The following is a 17,780-nucleotide window of genomic DNA, read 5'->3' as shown; positions in this document are numbered from 1 at the left end:
TCTCTACCCTCATCGAATGTACCGCTATAAACTATACACTTACAGAATAAGAGTTTCCAATACTTGGATCAAAACACCCAACAGTTCTATTTACAGATCACAAACCGATTATATTTCTTTTTACACAGAAATAAAATCCAAACCATAGAGTTTATAGATTTCAGCTAATTTTAAGGAAATTCCTAAACCTACAAATATTTTGGACAGCAGAAAAAAATATTGCATTACCAGATACTTTAAGTAGAAATACTCCACCTGAACTATTTACACGAAAAACTACAGTTGAAATACCACAAAATATCAAAATTTATCTCGCAAAAGATGAAATGTTACTACGATTAGAATGTAACTACGCAATAAAAACCGATATCGATCAATCACAAATGAATAACTTTCAACACTTCCCACTTTATTTAGATAGCCAAAACAATCACTTTGAGGCATATTTAATAGGAACATCTACATTTAAACCAATTGGGTAAAGAATAACACTCAACAAAAGAAAAGAAAACAACAACAACCGCACAAAAAAGACCCTTTCCCTCTAATTAAAAAAAAAAAATTAACTGATAAAGTAATTTTATCAGAACCACCAACAAATGATTTAAAATACACAGTAAATCAAGTTTTTTATCTTCATGAACCACTTGACACAATTCCCCTATCGAAATTAGAAGTCGAAAATATTTTTCTCCCACCGAGAGAAAAAATTACAACTATTATAAACATACAAAAATCTTGACTCTGTCATTAGACAACTCAAATCATGGCACAAATAAAAAGCGAAATCAGCAAAAGCTGACACCACAATTCTGGGAAACAAATCACTCATCCGATATTTTAGAAAATTAACAATACAACCATAAATGAAAACACAGATCTTTTAGAATATCAATTAGTTGATTCAAAAGTCCCGGTCTCCCTCTAAGTATGATGTTGATAGCATTCAATATATCATATACACAGAACACAAAAAGACACTCAGGATCAGAAAAAACTTACTCAAATTTTACACAAAATTTTTACTTTCCAAATACCCCAATTTGGATTAAAGTATTATGCAACGATTGTATAAAATGCCAATTAAACAAACCTTACCCTAACCAAAAGCAAATAGCACAAAAACAAGATTTTAAAGGACAAAGTCTAAATGTCAATCATAGATTTTCATTTGACACAAAAGGACCGATTTCACCATCTTCTGAAGCAAATCCCTACATTATGGTCATTGTTGATGCATTTACACACTATGTGGCACTCAACCCAGTACCACATTATAATGCTTATTGTGCGTATACAATACTCTACAAACACTGGATAGATAAATTCGGATTCCCAGAAATTTTAGTCACAGATAACGGCACATAATTTATAAATAATAAAATTATCACACTATGCCACTTATACAACACTAAACACAAACCACGTACATCTCATGCACCTGGGACAAATGGATTAGTCGAAGGTATGAACCGTTCATTACAAGAATACCTTAGATGTATCATTAATGGAAACGATACAAGATACATTGAATGGTCAGCAGATGTAAAACTACTCCCTTATCGTATAATTCACAAACCACGACAACTTTAGGAATGTCACCATATGAAATGGTTATTGATCAAAAGCCAAGAAATTCAATTATGTTCACAGCAAATGCTCACAAAAGTACACAAGGTCTTTGTCAACCGAAAAAAAATTCAATATGTTATAATCTACCATTACCATAATTATCCACAAATTCTAAAAATAGCTTCCGTTACACATACAAAATGGATTTTAAATAGAGAGCAAAAACATAACGAAGTCTACCAAAAGGTATCAAAGAAATTGTTACAAAGGCAAAATATAATCAATCAAATTAATTCACGTATATGCCAGCCACAGATTTAAAAATTGAAAAATTTGTTTTAATACCTAATTTCAAAACACAAAAAGGAATCTCCAAAAAAATACAACCAATTCAAAAAGGACAGTATCAAACAATTGATAAACCTACTGAAGTAACATACAAACTCACAGATTCAAATAAAAAAGAAATTGTTCAACATCGTAACAATCTGTTACCTTATTATCCTAAAGAGTACGCACTACGCGAATTTACTCAATTATATATTTTTTGCAGGTTTAAAAATCGTTCAAAAAAACACACAGACAGAACAAAATCAAACCGTAAATGACAAAGACAATCAATAACAAATCCAACAACAAAACGTAAGCCCTCAAAAAGCTAAAATATCAGAACCAAAAATATCTCAAAAAGAAACAAAAAAATAGAAAAAAGACAGAAAAAACTTTACCACAAGATGAAAAACAAAAATCCGAACATAGAGAATCATCACGACTTAGAAGTCAACCACGAAAAAATTACAAAACATTCATCCCACAATCTAAAACATTGAAGAAAGTTGAGTTTCAAAAACAACTTTAATTATCATTAACAAATGATATCCTTTTTAATCATTTTGAACTTTTACATTTTTGTAATAACATGCTGAAACACACTCAATAAATTCTAGTTTATTTTCTAACAATTGAGTTTACTCAAATTTGTTACCTTAAATATCTGTAACACAAACTCATTTGCCGACATATATTAATCTCCAGGCATATTTATAACTATAACTTTACGACCTCTAGGTCAAAAATAAGCAACTTGCCGAAACTCAACAGCTAAAATAAAAACTACTTCAAAATAACAACCCTCCCCTATCAAATATTACAAAGATCAACTTTATTTTCCCAATTCAAACCTCAAAAACCCTCCAAGCAAAAATTGCAAATTAACCTAAAGCAAAAAAGAATAATGATCATTTGGCCTGAAGTACAAATATTTCCAAGACGAATAGAATCAAGACGAAATAGAAACTTTCAAACTCCCAGCGTTCGTTCTAATATACCTCAATCACCAATACCAACTACCTCAGAACTCTCTAGCAGTACAATGCCAAATACCCCTACAATTACTTCACATCAAAGCATTTCAAATATCCCATCAGACTATCTAGGTTCAACATCAACATCAGAACAAATTCGTGAAAATCCTTTTAACCCCCCCCCCCCGATTCCACCGAGCGACTACTATAGTGGGCAACACATTCATATACCCAAGGTGAACCCAATCTATTAACTGAACCAACAGATATTTCTTCTGATTCAACATTATCATCCCTACCAGAAACACTATCACTTCCATCAACATCATCCATAAGTCAAATATCACCGAAACTTTTTCTCTTAAGATTGGAACACTTTCGTAGCACCTCTCCCACTACTTGGACAACATCAAGAAGGTAACCGACTCCACAGTTGGGCACTTAATACACTACAATATAGATAAGATATCCACGAAGATATTCGAGAACATAGCATTCAGATACTTCAACAAAACAGTCTCAAATTAAAGTTTGAAATCACAGTCAGACTTAACAATTTTGTTCAACAACCTTTCCCCCTAAGTCCACCAGATATAACAGCTCAATCACTACCCCCCATTTATAACAACAGAAGTAATATATAAATACGATAGATACACCAAAAAGACAATTGGATATATTACATTTTATAACCCATATTCAAAACTGTCATACACATGTATTTTTAAAGATCTTACATTCCAACACCTTGTTTTTTCAATTTTTTCCGAAGAAAATACAAATCCATCTCCTCGCACAGAAAATCAGGATTTACCAGTAACACACTATGATTGTGAAGAAAACGAACAAAAAACACTGCACAAATATGCTATAAACCAGGTAACACAAATCGAATGAGAACCACAAGCTATAGAAACCACAAATGTAATAGCAACATTATACTGAAAAGCGCGAGCAACAACTATTACAGGTTACAAACTTACAGCATTATTTTCCAAAAGAAAAATTACATTGCTCACAAGTTTCCAAAGGAAATAAAACCCGGCTTGATCAGGAATTTTTTTTACCAGAGTAATATCGAAAGACCTTTACATCTAAAATCCGACGACTGTAAAAACGAATTACTGAGATTAAACTTAACAAGAAATAGAAAGTCAAACAGAAAAATATTAAACTTTCAAGTTTTTGCCGACTCTGTACATCAAGCAGAACTTGTAAGATATCAAGGACATATTAAGTTAGACGAAAGATACCCATACAAGGGCGCACACGGACGGCTAACTTATGATATTCACGATAAACACTGGATAGCACACATTGGAATAAATAATCCTTCAAACTGCTAAGCAGATACAAAAAATAAAGGATACCAAGAAATAATGTTTTTCGATTGGAAAATACAACTTGAAAAAATACAACTCACTAGAGATTTAAAAGATAACACATGATCTATCAAGAAATCAGATTATCTTGCAAAAACGATCAAGGCTATTGTGATCCCACAACAAGAACACAAGCAACAATTGTTTGTCTTCCCGAAGATACTTGTACAAGAATTCAAGTAGCAAAAATACACGCCCGCATAATAAATTTTCATGAAAAATATTTTATCGAATCCATCCCATTTGACAAAGTAAACGCATCTCAAAGAAGAAGTACTAAATTCAGAAACATTAATAATATAGAAAATAAATTGACACGTTTTCAAATCTATCACGAAACAGAATATGCATATGAATACAATAACCCACTCTATAAAACACAATATTCCGAGATACTTGTCGAATACGACGAAGGTTTCGACATAACCACCGAAAAAATAAATTTTGACCCCAATGCAACACATCACCCTACAAACGAAGACACATCATACATCCCAGTGAACCTCCTCAAAAGCGCAGGAAATCCTGGTGGAAATCTAGAACCATACGACAGCGAAAGCACACGTTTACAAGAACTTTCACTAATGAATAATACCTATTTTGGCGCAATCCATTATGACATTCACTGAGTCATGAAATTAGACTATACAATTAGTAGAATTTTCCAAGAAATGACCATTTCTGAATTAGAAACTTTTCATCGACTATGCGAATTAGAAAGAACACAAATTTTACAATCACTCGCATTAGGAGTTCTAAAAGAACCCTACGCAGGATATTTGTTATCCCGAAACAGATCAAATTTCCTTCATTATGAAGGAAACATCCTATTGTTTTATACTTGCACCAAAAAAGTATCACCACTATATGTTTTTGAAGATAAACGTTGTTACAAAAGAATCCCCATATTCTACAAAAATAAAGTACATTTTGTCGATACACTTTCAGGACGAACATATTTTTGGGATACCGCAGTCCCATGTGGATCGGAAAACAGCCACAACGTCGTACAATTAAACCCTGACGAAGAAAAAAACTACCTACTTACAACATACCCTACACTAATGCAACCACTAAAAAAGTTTTCATCTGAAAGTTTTCGAGATATTGCTCGCAATCCAGGTATCGATTTACAATCAATCGGAAAGTAATCTAAATCCGATATATAACATCACATTAGAACACAACAATTTCAAGAACTACTAACATAAATGGACACCATACAACGACAGTCAATAGACCAACAATTAAGAAAACTTGCAGAAATCGCAGTATTTTCAGACATTTATACACAAGACTACAGCGGATATTTTAAAGACATCAAATACTACATATATTTAAACGATGAATAATACAGACCACAAGATATTTCACCTATAAATACTTTCAATTTTGTAACCTTAAAGAACGAATTTGTTGCCTTCCTAGGATAACCGTATTACATCTTGGAAAGATTGACTATATTAAACGCTGTGTTTATCTTTATTGGATTTCTTTTCTCACTACTAAAAGGAATCTATAATACAGGTGTAATACACACACAAGTAAACCGACAAGCGAGCGTAGCACGCATTTTGTTTGCAGGATTTTTGGAATGTTTTCTTCATCAATAAACAAAATACTCTTAGATGCACAAATCAAACAATATAATACGAAGCTATCGACAAGACCAAACACATATGACGAAGAACATAATAATACAAATACAACACCTACAGCACCACATTTGCCAACCCTACCTCTAAACCATCCATTATCCTTAGCTTCCCGAAAATTTCGGAACCTAGCAATCAAAAATAATCCAAATTTGAGACCAAATACAGCACGAAGCCCTTTTCAACACATAATAACGCAACTTTCACAAAATGACGACACATGTGAACAAATTATTGAACAACCCCATACCACCACTTTTCAATCTCAAAAGAATCAATTTTAGCCCAAGATGAGCAGACAAATTGGATCCCTCCATCTCTCTAATTGCCACCCAGCCAACCTCCAAACTCAAATCCCCATTATCCCACTTTTTGCTTTTCTGCCACCCGATTCTTCACAAATTAATATACCATCAAGCATGAATTCTGATACTAACTCAGACATCTCAGTTTTTCACACAATCTCACAATTTAATAACTCCGATGTAGAAACTCCCGATGAATTCGCAGATTCCGAACCATCTCCCTCTACCTATACCCATACCAGCCCTTCAGCCTTTTCAAAACCGACCTTCCGACCCATCCAGCCCCATCACGAATTCCCATCTCCCTCCACTCCTTCTCATGTTTCACAAATAACCCCCACCTATTCCCGATTTAATTCCGAACGATCAAATAATAACTCCCCAGATAATATTGAAATTTCCGAAGAACTCGATAATTTTTATAGTACTCCAACAACAGCTATCATATCCCCACACTCTCAACATTCACTAATTATCATCAACAGTATCATCATCAAATCCACCAACACCTACACCACTTTCAGACTATACCCCATCATTAGCTCAACCATCCACATCAACAGAAACATCCATAAGCCCTAACCGAGCTTATCGAACTTTTAATCGTAAATTTCCAAATCATCCATTTCCATCCAAACCTGGAACCGCCCGAGAATATTTTAACCATCCTGACCACACCATTACAGCAAATTATCTCCAAGTAACCCTACCGTTATTTCCACAATATACCTTAAAAAAATCCGATACTAACACTGAACCACGAAATTTTGTTGAAGAGAATGTTTTTAATACCCACTCTTCATTGGAACGCTGATTATAACTATACTAACCATCTTTCCTTACCACTCCATAACACCACATCAGACATTGAAAGAAACAAAAACGAACTGTATAGACTAATCACGTCACTAACACCCCGACAATTTGCATATTTAGGATATAAGAAATTACTCAAAACGTTCACCGCACACCGAATTAACGATTACTCAATTGATTATTACGATCATAATTTAATAAGACCTAACCAAGATCAGTTTTTAGATGACGACCGTTTTGCAAACCCACAACTAACAGAAAAATTTTTCATCAAAACCTCCTACGGATTCACACTTAACATTTTCGATAAAAAGCATGATCACAATATTTCAGAAGCACTATCCGATATACAGGCATATGAAACTTTATACGATAAATTTCAACTATTTTCACTTATCTTTCAATTTCTCTCACCAAAAGAAAGTGATTTGCACTGTTCCCAGGATATCATATTGCGAACTAAACAAACGCACACCCACACATATTTACGTTTTATACAAAATCATTTTGATCTACACACACCATCACGACAACCCCACGACCGATTTCATTTTATTAACTCTAATTTCACCTCATCGTTTTTTCTAAATTTCTCATATTGCATCAAAAATACTAACCTCCAAGGCATTCTCCGCAACTATGATCCAGTCACCCAGATGTATATAGTCTGTCCTCTCACCAACACCTTCAACGATGAATAATCGCGACTCTTTATATTTCCGTATGAATTCATCCAACCTATCGAAATACCCATATTAGAATTTATTCATAAAATGAAATACAATCATAAAATTTATAATCTAATCCAAAACACACCTCATGAATTCACAGTAGGCACCGAAGAACTAAACACCATCGAAGTACTTCAATTGCTTTGGACACTGCTGCAAACTAAAAATGTCATACGCATACTAGCCAAATTACTAACAACATCAGACCTGATTCACGACATCTTCCCACACGGCTTCTTCCCAGAAGATTAGGTAAATGTAAATTAAATAATTTAAAACTAAAAAATTCAAAATTGTACTTACCATTTTCTATCAAAGTTGAATTTACTTTTTTAGTCTTCATACCATAATCACCTACAAGAAGGAAAAAAGGTAATGAGATGAACCTTGATTACTCAAATGTAGTAACCAAAACTTTGGCCGTCTCGCAATAAATATGCATTGGAAACAGCCTGATATGTGTTACTTCTGTCTCAGTAGTATAGTAAAAGGGCTAGGAAAATGACCACTTTTAACCCCCCTATTTTTCTGTGGGCCGTTCTACTTACCATTTTTAACACCCAAAGAACAAAAGCCCCTACTTTTGCGGGCACGCATATTTTAAGTGGGGTTAAAATTGGTAATTTCCCAGCCACTTTATGGAAACTGGAATGGAATTAACTTTTGGTTGTTGCATGTTTTCCCTTCTAAAGTTTGGGGATATTGGCTTGTGTACATGTAAAAGGCGTTACATACCTATTATATGCAACCAAACTATATTTAGGAAAGCACAAGATTTTGGCAGCGTTGCTTAACTGTTGGCTGCGGTGAACGATTTCCTTCAAAAACGCATGTTTTATTGCTGAATCTGGAAGCAAGAAAAATTCATCCTTTGCGGCGGCCGCCACCTCTATTTAGGCAACAATTGATAATTAATTTGACGGAAATAAGGATGAAAATTTTCTTTAAGCCAAATGAAGGTAAAAACAAAGAAAAATTACGAAACAATGAAAACTCTAAAACAATGAAATTGCTTGAAATTTTCGACATTTCCATTTTCCGTGTCTACAGGAGACTGAAAAAACGTCTAAAATCTATGACAAAAGCTTCGATTTTCTAAAAAGGTTGAAAGAGCTAATAAGCTGAAGTGGGTAAAAATCTTGAAAAACGAGAACACTGATGAAAGCCAAAAGTGCCCATTAACTTTGCTGCAGCCATTTCTGAGACTTGCATATACCACTTTTTATAATAGAAAGGAAACAATTTTCGGGGCTTCTAGAAGACGTTTAGTATTTCCTATTACTTTATGTGCTAACAGAGTTTTTAAAAATATTCATCAAAGCGGACCTAGAAACTGGGAGAAAACTGTTATTTGTGAACCAATATATACGACAGAACAGAGTGACCATCTAATAAAGCAGGTGAAAACTTTTTTGCAACTTTAAAGGAAAGCAGTTATTCAAATTAGATCAAATTCAATCGGGAAAGACTGAACCCAAACTAAAACAAGTAATGGCTTCTTCACAACTTGATATGAATTCGGAGTTATAATTTGAGCATCCAAATTTTTTGATTTTTCCATTAAAAGAATATGCAATTAAATAACTTTTTAATTTGATACTACAATCTGGTCAACTGTTCTCAGTATCTTCTAATTAGGTTCAAATTGGTTTTATTTAGAGATTTTTATTCAAAAGTTTGAAGCGCTATCAGCTATTATCAATGATTAACCCTCTGCTCACCAATTTAAAATTTGAGTTTTTTAATCTAAATCTGATCTTTTGATTGTTTCCAAAATATTTGATTACTCATCTATAACTAATTGCGTTATTAAGAGTTCAATTTTTTTTTCAATATATGTCTGAGGTGATCCAAGCTTTCACAATCACGTTCTGATCACTAGCAGGATCAAAACAGTTCGCATCATGATATTTCTTCTCATTTTTGCATCGATTTCAGTTTTCTCTATTAACAAGACTTGTCTCTGAAAAACAGTTAGTTGTTTGAAATTGTAAGATGAAAATTCAAGACTTATCATCATCTTCGGATTCCGTCAGGACGATAGCTGTTTCACACTAAGCAATGCTTTCACACCAATTTGGCTACAGCAGTTTCCGAAAACTTGTAAGTGCCATTTTGTAGTTTCAATGCATTTCAATAAACGTCAATTATGTTGTGTTATCTTAAACTGGAACGACTAACAAAGATATGTTTATGCCAAAATAAAATTTGTTAGACATTTTCACCTTGAGGAATTGAAGTTTTGAGCCTCAATGCAGAAAGTCTTGCTATTTAATTCAAAAAAAAGGCGTAAGCATTTTGAGCTATTTCATAAAAAGCTCTACCGACTAAGTAAATCTTGAATTTAAAAAAGCAATGTTGACTGTTTATCTAATTACACAGTTGCTTCACTTCTGTGGGTTTATAAGTTTGATTCAATTATTATGATTTTCCAAATGAAAACCATTGAAAATGTGTGGTTTTTAGAGATTGACCACTCATTCTTCAATTATACAGTACCTGTCACTGAGATTTCGCTCGCTTACCGTCTTCAGCTCCACCAGCCGCATGTCATTTTCATCAATTCTTCTATCGATCGTGTTCGTCTGCACGATCAATGATTTTCCTCAATATACCATAAACTTTTCTAATAACTTTTTGTATCGTATTTTGTATCTCTAGGAGCAAAATTACATCAAACACTTTGTACTCCATGCTGTCTCCAATTGGACTTGATGTTTGATGTTTCCATCGACAATTTTTGTGAAACTTGAAAACTGATCTTTCCTGTTAAAATTTTGAAACAATTTTCATAATCATTGACTGCAGATAAATGAAATTATCAATACAGCATACGCCATTTTTTCAATTTGAATTGTTCACAATGAGGATACCTGGAAGATCAAATTGTCAAGTTTTTTTAAAAAAATTTATCAAATTGTTTTGGAAATCAAAATAATGAGAAAAACTATCATTATAGTGTCTGGTTGATTATTCTAGAGTTTAAGAGAAACTCAAGAAGAAAGATGAGAAAGGTTTGGATTGAGTTACATATATACTTTTTTATGGAATAAAATAGTCGATTACAACTATACTCAAACATACATACCCCACCAAACATATAAAGCTGCATACTAATAAAAATTATAAAAACATTTTCATAAGTTGCAAACTCAAATGTTTACTCACAAAAAGTAGTCATACGTATTTTACATCATACATACGTTTTTTCACACACGTTTAAATAGTTACATAAGGTTATTAATACAAACTTAATTCAAAAACAATTAAATACACACTTACTGAATACAAACATACATACATGTATACATAAGCACAAACTTACAAAAATACATAAATAAATACATACATGCACAAATAGATGCATACATACGTACTTACATATATACAAGCAAAAATAAAGTTACTTTGAGGCATTCATACAACCATACTGCAAAAATTACATACATATATGCAAAAATACTTCCATACATACAAACATTCAATATGAAGTCTTACATAAAAGTATGACTACAAACGTACGTAGTCTTATACATAAGAAGAAAGCAAATAAACTGCCATACATACATAAATTTTACATACTTGCTTACATAATTTTAAACCTGCAATCAATTATATGAAAAGTTTCGCTAACACACATACAAATATTTTGACTTAATATTTCTGCCGATCTTTAAAATAGAATCACATTTAAACACACAAACCAGCTTAAATTCACTTCACAATTTCAAAACAAATATAAACACATATTCAGACAAAAAGAGTCAGCATTACAGACTGACATTCATACGTCTTTACATACAATCATACAAACGTGACTTTCATACTCATATAGGAAAATGCACAAGTAATTGCCTACAAACAGACAAGGATCGTACTTTGCAAGCATGCAACGACTCAAGTGTACACACTTTCCTTTTAAACAGACATAAAACTTCAATCAAAAATTTGTACAATTCGCAAACAAGCAAAAAATTAAATGATTTTAAACTGAAAAACGTATATTGATACAAAATAATTGCTGGTATTCATTCACTCAATCAAGTGGACATGTAGTTAAGAGTTTTTCTTACATAAAAACATACAAATATACATAACTTCTAATACTTAAATGAATACACACAAATAGTATGTATAAACATGATTAATTACTTTTATACATGCAAAAACTTGTTCACTTTTACATAGATACATAAATTACATAAATAGAGACAAAGATTTTACTTTTTAGTTCTGCTGACTTAAAAATTGCAACCACATGTAAACACACAAACCAATTTACGGTCACTTCACACTTTCAAGATAAATATATACACTCATTCAGACAAGAAAAATCACGCATTACAGACTTGCATTCATACGCCTTTGCATAAATTTATATAAACGTGTCTTTCATACGCATATACGAATATGCATAATTACTTGCCTAAAAACCTACATTATTACAAAATATTTGCTTGTATCCATTCACTCTATCAAGCGGACATGCAGTCAAGAAATCTTACTTACATAAAAATATACAAATTCACACAACTTCTAAATAATCAAATGAATGCACATGAAAAGTATAACATATAGTAGAATACAGTATAACAAATACTAGAATACACACAAGTGTAAGAAATCGTAGAATACACACAAACGGATATAACATGGTTAATTACCTTTATACATGCAAAAGTTGTACACTTTCACATAGATAAATACAGTTTACATAAATGAACACATACGCAAAGCTTATGTGCGTAAATATATACTATGCATATAGTATCTTGTCAAACCTTCAAAAAAAACTAGAAACATTAGTAAAAATCATGCTGGGTTATAGTTATTCTTCTAGTTACATTTTTTTTGGTTTACAATTGCATAAAGAAAAAAATTGTACTCTTACATACAAAAACATCAACTTGCATACATACACGCATACACAAAAGATATTTACTTGCATTTGCTTATAAACACAACTATTCACGCAAAAATATAATCATTGCGTTTTACGTATAAAAATATTCAAATACGGTCAAATCTACATACACAATTTGATTTTACAATGCAAACGTCGCAAGCAGAGTTTTGCAAAGAAATGTCAGCTTTCAGCCGAGTCATCTACACAATTTAGCATTTTTTTCATCTTTAAAAAAATAAAAAATGGTGTAAGCAATTTTTTAATATGTCTGCTGATCTCCCAAACGAATTTTCCAACGGTATCAAACTTCTACTCAAATATGACCAGTGAGCCATGAGAAGCAATTTTAGTGGTCAGAAGAAAAAGCCAAGGCTTACTAACTTGCATTGGACGGGAAAGTTTCAAATCAAATTGTTGAAAGTTTTTTGTTTGATGGTGCGAAAATATTTTTTTGAGATATCGAAAATTGCTCTCCAGTAATCTTTTAATTTTGTATAGAACATTTAAGACAGTTGAAGTTTTGTTTCGAAATAAAAATTTCAGCGATTGTTTTGAGATTTATAATCTTTTAAAAAATTTGTTTTTTTTTATTCATTTGTTGGTTCTGTAGTTTGATATATATTCAGTTGACTATTAGGCTGCAGGTTCAACCGTGGTTCAAGTTACATTGACTAGAGTTGCATTTTATGTTGTTTTCTTGATGAACCATCAAAAGTTTTGTTGATCGAAAAAATGTATTCAGTTCTTAAAAAGCTATTTAACACAGGTTCAACTGTTCTTTTTTAATATTTTCCTTCCTTAATCATACAATATCGATTATTTGAGCTATAATATCTTAGAAAAGAATCTTTTAACTATGATAAACCTAACGGTAAAGAATATGTTTTAGAGAAAACAAAAGTTGTTCTAACTGATGTTCAACTCTTTTTTTTCAGTAATAAAGAAAAATTTCAAAAAATTTTTTATTTGCGCAAAATAAACAACCCAATCTTTTTTTGCAAATAAGAGTTTTCTAGAACGATGTTTTTTAGACATGATTCAAAATGAAACACAATTTTTTTTTAATTTCAAAGAACTAGGAGCAAAGAAAGAAATTTGTTCTTTTTGTTTTATTCAATTTAGATTACAAAACAAACAGCTAAACATTAATAAATTCAATTTAACTATTTGAAAAAGTAGCACAAAGCACAAAAGAGACTGGAATTTTTTCAATTGACGCCTCGTAAAACAAAGATTGATGCGTTCCGATCCTTTTTCTTGTTTTTTGCGAGCAACTGGCGTTTACATTTGGCTAATATCATTTGTCTGTCGAATGCACCTAGGGCTCACTGTTAGACTGATTTATGCAACGAGAGTAACAAAGTGAAGATGATGGCTCCGTTTCCAGGCCGACTTGGGCCTCTCGACTTCCTTGGAAGATCCAATTTGACTCTACGAAAGAGGAATGCACTCATAAGGAGATGAGTGAATCTAGATTTTTGATTAGCTTAACTTTGATTATTTGCGCTGAATCGATGATATGAACTCCGATGATCAAAAACTCATCTTTTCTGATGGCCTTTTAAACCCTATTTTCAAAAGATATAATTGGAATAAGATAACCTAAAATGGAAAATATGTGATTTAAAGTGATCCAATTATCAATATTTGAATTTAATTGTGATCCATTAAGGAAAGAGCAGTTAAGGAAAGAGCAGTCCATTAAATCTCCGTGAGCAGTCTTGTCAAAAATAGTACGTTCTTGAGCGGAATCAGTCAAAACTACACATACAGTTTTTTAAAGTTCTGCGGTCACAGAGAGCAAAAACTGAATTGAAACGGTTAAAATTATGAATCGAATGATGAGAGCACGTGCCTGCAGAGGCGTTGTTTTTGCGCTGAAAAGAGAACAAGTCTTATCATGAATTGGAATTGAAATAGCTGATTTGTTTTGTATAATCAAGACCACATCTTTTCTAACTTTTGATATTAATTTTACCGAATCTTCTTCTCTTCTTCAAATTGAACAGTTTTGCACAAGAAAAAAAACACAGCATAAATTTGGGCTCACATTCATATCTTGTATTCAGCGGCTAATCTAAAATGAACACATAAATTTCCCCATGTTCGATTGAGATTTATGATTGCGTATAGATGTCAGTCCGCAACCAGAAAGATTTTCAAAAAAAAACCTTTTACATTTCAACTTGAATTAGTCTGACCGGATTTTGTTTGTCTGCTGGAAATTTATCCATTTTGGTCTCGCTGTCTTTGATCTATCACTGGCGGATAAGCGAATGCTTCGATTAAACTGGAATTTATGTATATAAGTCTGTGTTTAATTTTTTACGCGTGTTTATTGGTATGTGTTATTGTTAATTTTTATGTATATATGTTCAGAAGTGTAACAATAGCTGAAAGTAAAGCCAAAAATCAAACTCAAAATAGCCTTTTTTTCAGATTACTGAAGAACTTCTAGAACATTTTTCTAGGTGTTGTATTGTACTATGTTCAACCAGATACTACAAACCGATATAATTATGTGTAAACTGTGTGCAGTGCTGGTTCAATATTTACATGCTATACGGTTTGGTTGTTTTGGAAATGTTAAATCAGAACAGATGTACAAGCATGTTGTTTTAAAAAATTTTCAAATCAATTTGGAATAAATAATTGTTATTGGAAAAAAATTCGATGTCAAAATCAATCCAAACTCTCCTTTTTACTTATCTTCATTATTCTAGATTGTTTTACCAGATGTTAAGTGGGTACATATTATCAATCAGATTTGGATACGTAAAGCTAGTGCGTGTAGATTGGCATTCTAATCAGTTCTATTTTGTAATTATAAGCACAGTTGATGTTTACTTTGATTCTTTGTGGTTATATACATTTGTATATAATGATTCATAAATATAAATCCATTTATGTGATCAAAAATGTGCCATCAGAAGTGCCACTTCAAGTAGAAAAACAATTGATCTCAAATTTCCTTGCTGCTCTTGATTTCTGAATAGTTAACCGCATACTAAAAATTTACAAGATACTACATTGAAACGTAAATCTATGCCTACATAGACATATAGTGTGTGATATGGTGCTTCAAAACTTATCATTCCTTTCTTCACCTAATTAACCTAATATGAGCAATTTTAATTACTAATTACGCTAATAACTAAAATCATTCAAATTTTTGTTACAGATTTTTCAATAATTCTCACTAGGTAATTCATGTAGTGTGAAAAAACGAATGTTTATTTATATATGAAGTATGCGGGTATGTAAGTGTCTAAGTTTGTATGATTATTCCATCTCAATTTTGGGCTGACGCCTCTATGGGTTAACTTATCTTTGTATAAATGAAAAAACTCAAAATGAATTAGACTTAAGTCCTGTTTTGTCATGAAAAGTCTTGTTTGTGTCACGTCAATATAAATTTTAAATGTACAAAAACATGTACATTTCAGTAATACATGCATCTGATTCTTTTTTGAGATGAATGTCGCTGTGAATGAGTGTTTTTGAAATAAAATTTATCTGGTTTGTTTTTTTTTGTTTTAGTTTTTGGTTAGGAACGCCTGTAACAGATTCCAGCTCTATGTTGATAATCTTGCAACACGTTGGTATTACTGTTGTTGTCAATATCAATTTTGCTCAAATTTTAATCTGTTAAACAAAGCTAGAACTTATGTACATGTCCTTCATTAGCAGCAAGTTTTAATTTTTTTTTGTTTGCCTGAGTTTTGTTGATCTTTGATGAATATCAGATGATTGCACGTTCGCCCAAAATGCACACATAAGCTGCTGTTGTTCACTTAAAAGCAATCAATGCTCGTAGAGTTTTTGCCATATAGAACTATCAATAAACTGTACTCAATTATCTTCCTATCAAATTAATATCTTTAAAATTCGTTGGATAATGCTTAAACTGTTCTGTTCGAATCTTGCCTAGCCTCATTCAATAAAAGAGTGTCTTTATTGTTGGGATGATAGTTAAGCCATACCGACTACACCAGTGAGAGGCATTCTGAGGAGTTTAGCGACGAGCAACGCCTCTCACTGGTGTAGTCGGTATGGCTCAACTATCATCCCAACAATAAAGACACTCTTTTGTTGAATGAGGCTAGGCAAGACTGGAACAGAACAGTTTAAAGATTATGCAACGGATTTTAAAAATATTAGTTTGATAGAAAGATAATTGAATACAGTTTATTGAAAGTCTATGTGGTAAAACTTCAAGAGCATTGATTGCAATTAAGTGAACAACAGCAGCTTATGCGTGCATTTTGGGCGAACGTGCAATCATCTTATTGATCAAAGATCAACAAAACTTTGGCAAACAAAAAAAAACCTGCTAATGAAGGGCATGTATATAATTTCTAGCCTTGCTTAACAGATTAAATTTTGAGCAAAATTGATATTGACAACAACAGTAAGAACAACATGTTGCAAGATTATCAACATAGAGTAGGATTCTGTTACAGGCGTTCCTAAACAAAAACTTATAAAAATAAACAAACAAAACAAATTTTATTTCTCAAAACACTCATTAACAGCGAAATTCATCTCTAACAAAAAAGTAGATGCAGGTATTTCTAAAATGTACTTGTTTATGTAACTTTAAAAATTATGTTGTTGTGACACAAACAAGATTTTTCATGACAAAACAGGACTTAAGTCTAATTCATTTTGAGTTTTTTCATTTATACAAAGATAAGTTAACCCATAGAGGCGTCAGCCCAAAATTGAGATGGAATAATCATACAAACTTAGACACTTACATACTCGCATACTTCATATATAAATAAACATTCGTTTTTTCACACTACATGAAATACCTAGTGAGAATTATTGAAAAATCTGAAACAAAAATTAAATGATTTTAGTTATTAGCTTAATTACTACTTAAAATTGCTCACATTAGGTTAATTAGGTGAAGGAAGGAATGATAAGTTTTGAAGCACCATTGCACTACACTATATGTCTATTTAGGAATAGATTTACGGTTTGATGTAGTATCTGGTAAATTTTTAGTATGTGGTGAACTATTCAGAAATCAGGAGCAGCAAAGAAATTTGAGATCAATTGTTTTTCTACTTGAAGTGGCACTTCTGATGACTTAGTTTTGAT

This window comes from Symsagittifera roscoffensis, chromosome 6, assembly GCF_963678635.1.
Source record: "Symsagittifera roscoffensis chromosome 6, txSymRosc1.1, whole genome shotgun sequence".
Lineage (NCBI taxonomy): Eukaryota > Metazoa > Xenacoelomorpha > Acoela > Convolutidae > Symsagittifera > Symsagittifera roscoffensis.
Note: the sequence above shows the minus strand (reverse complement) of the source record.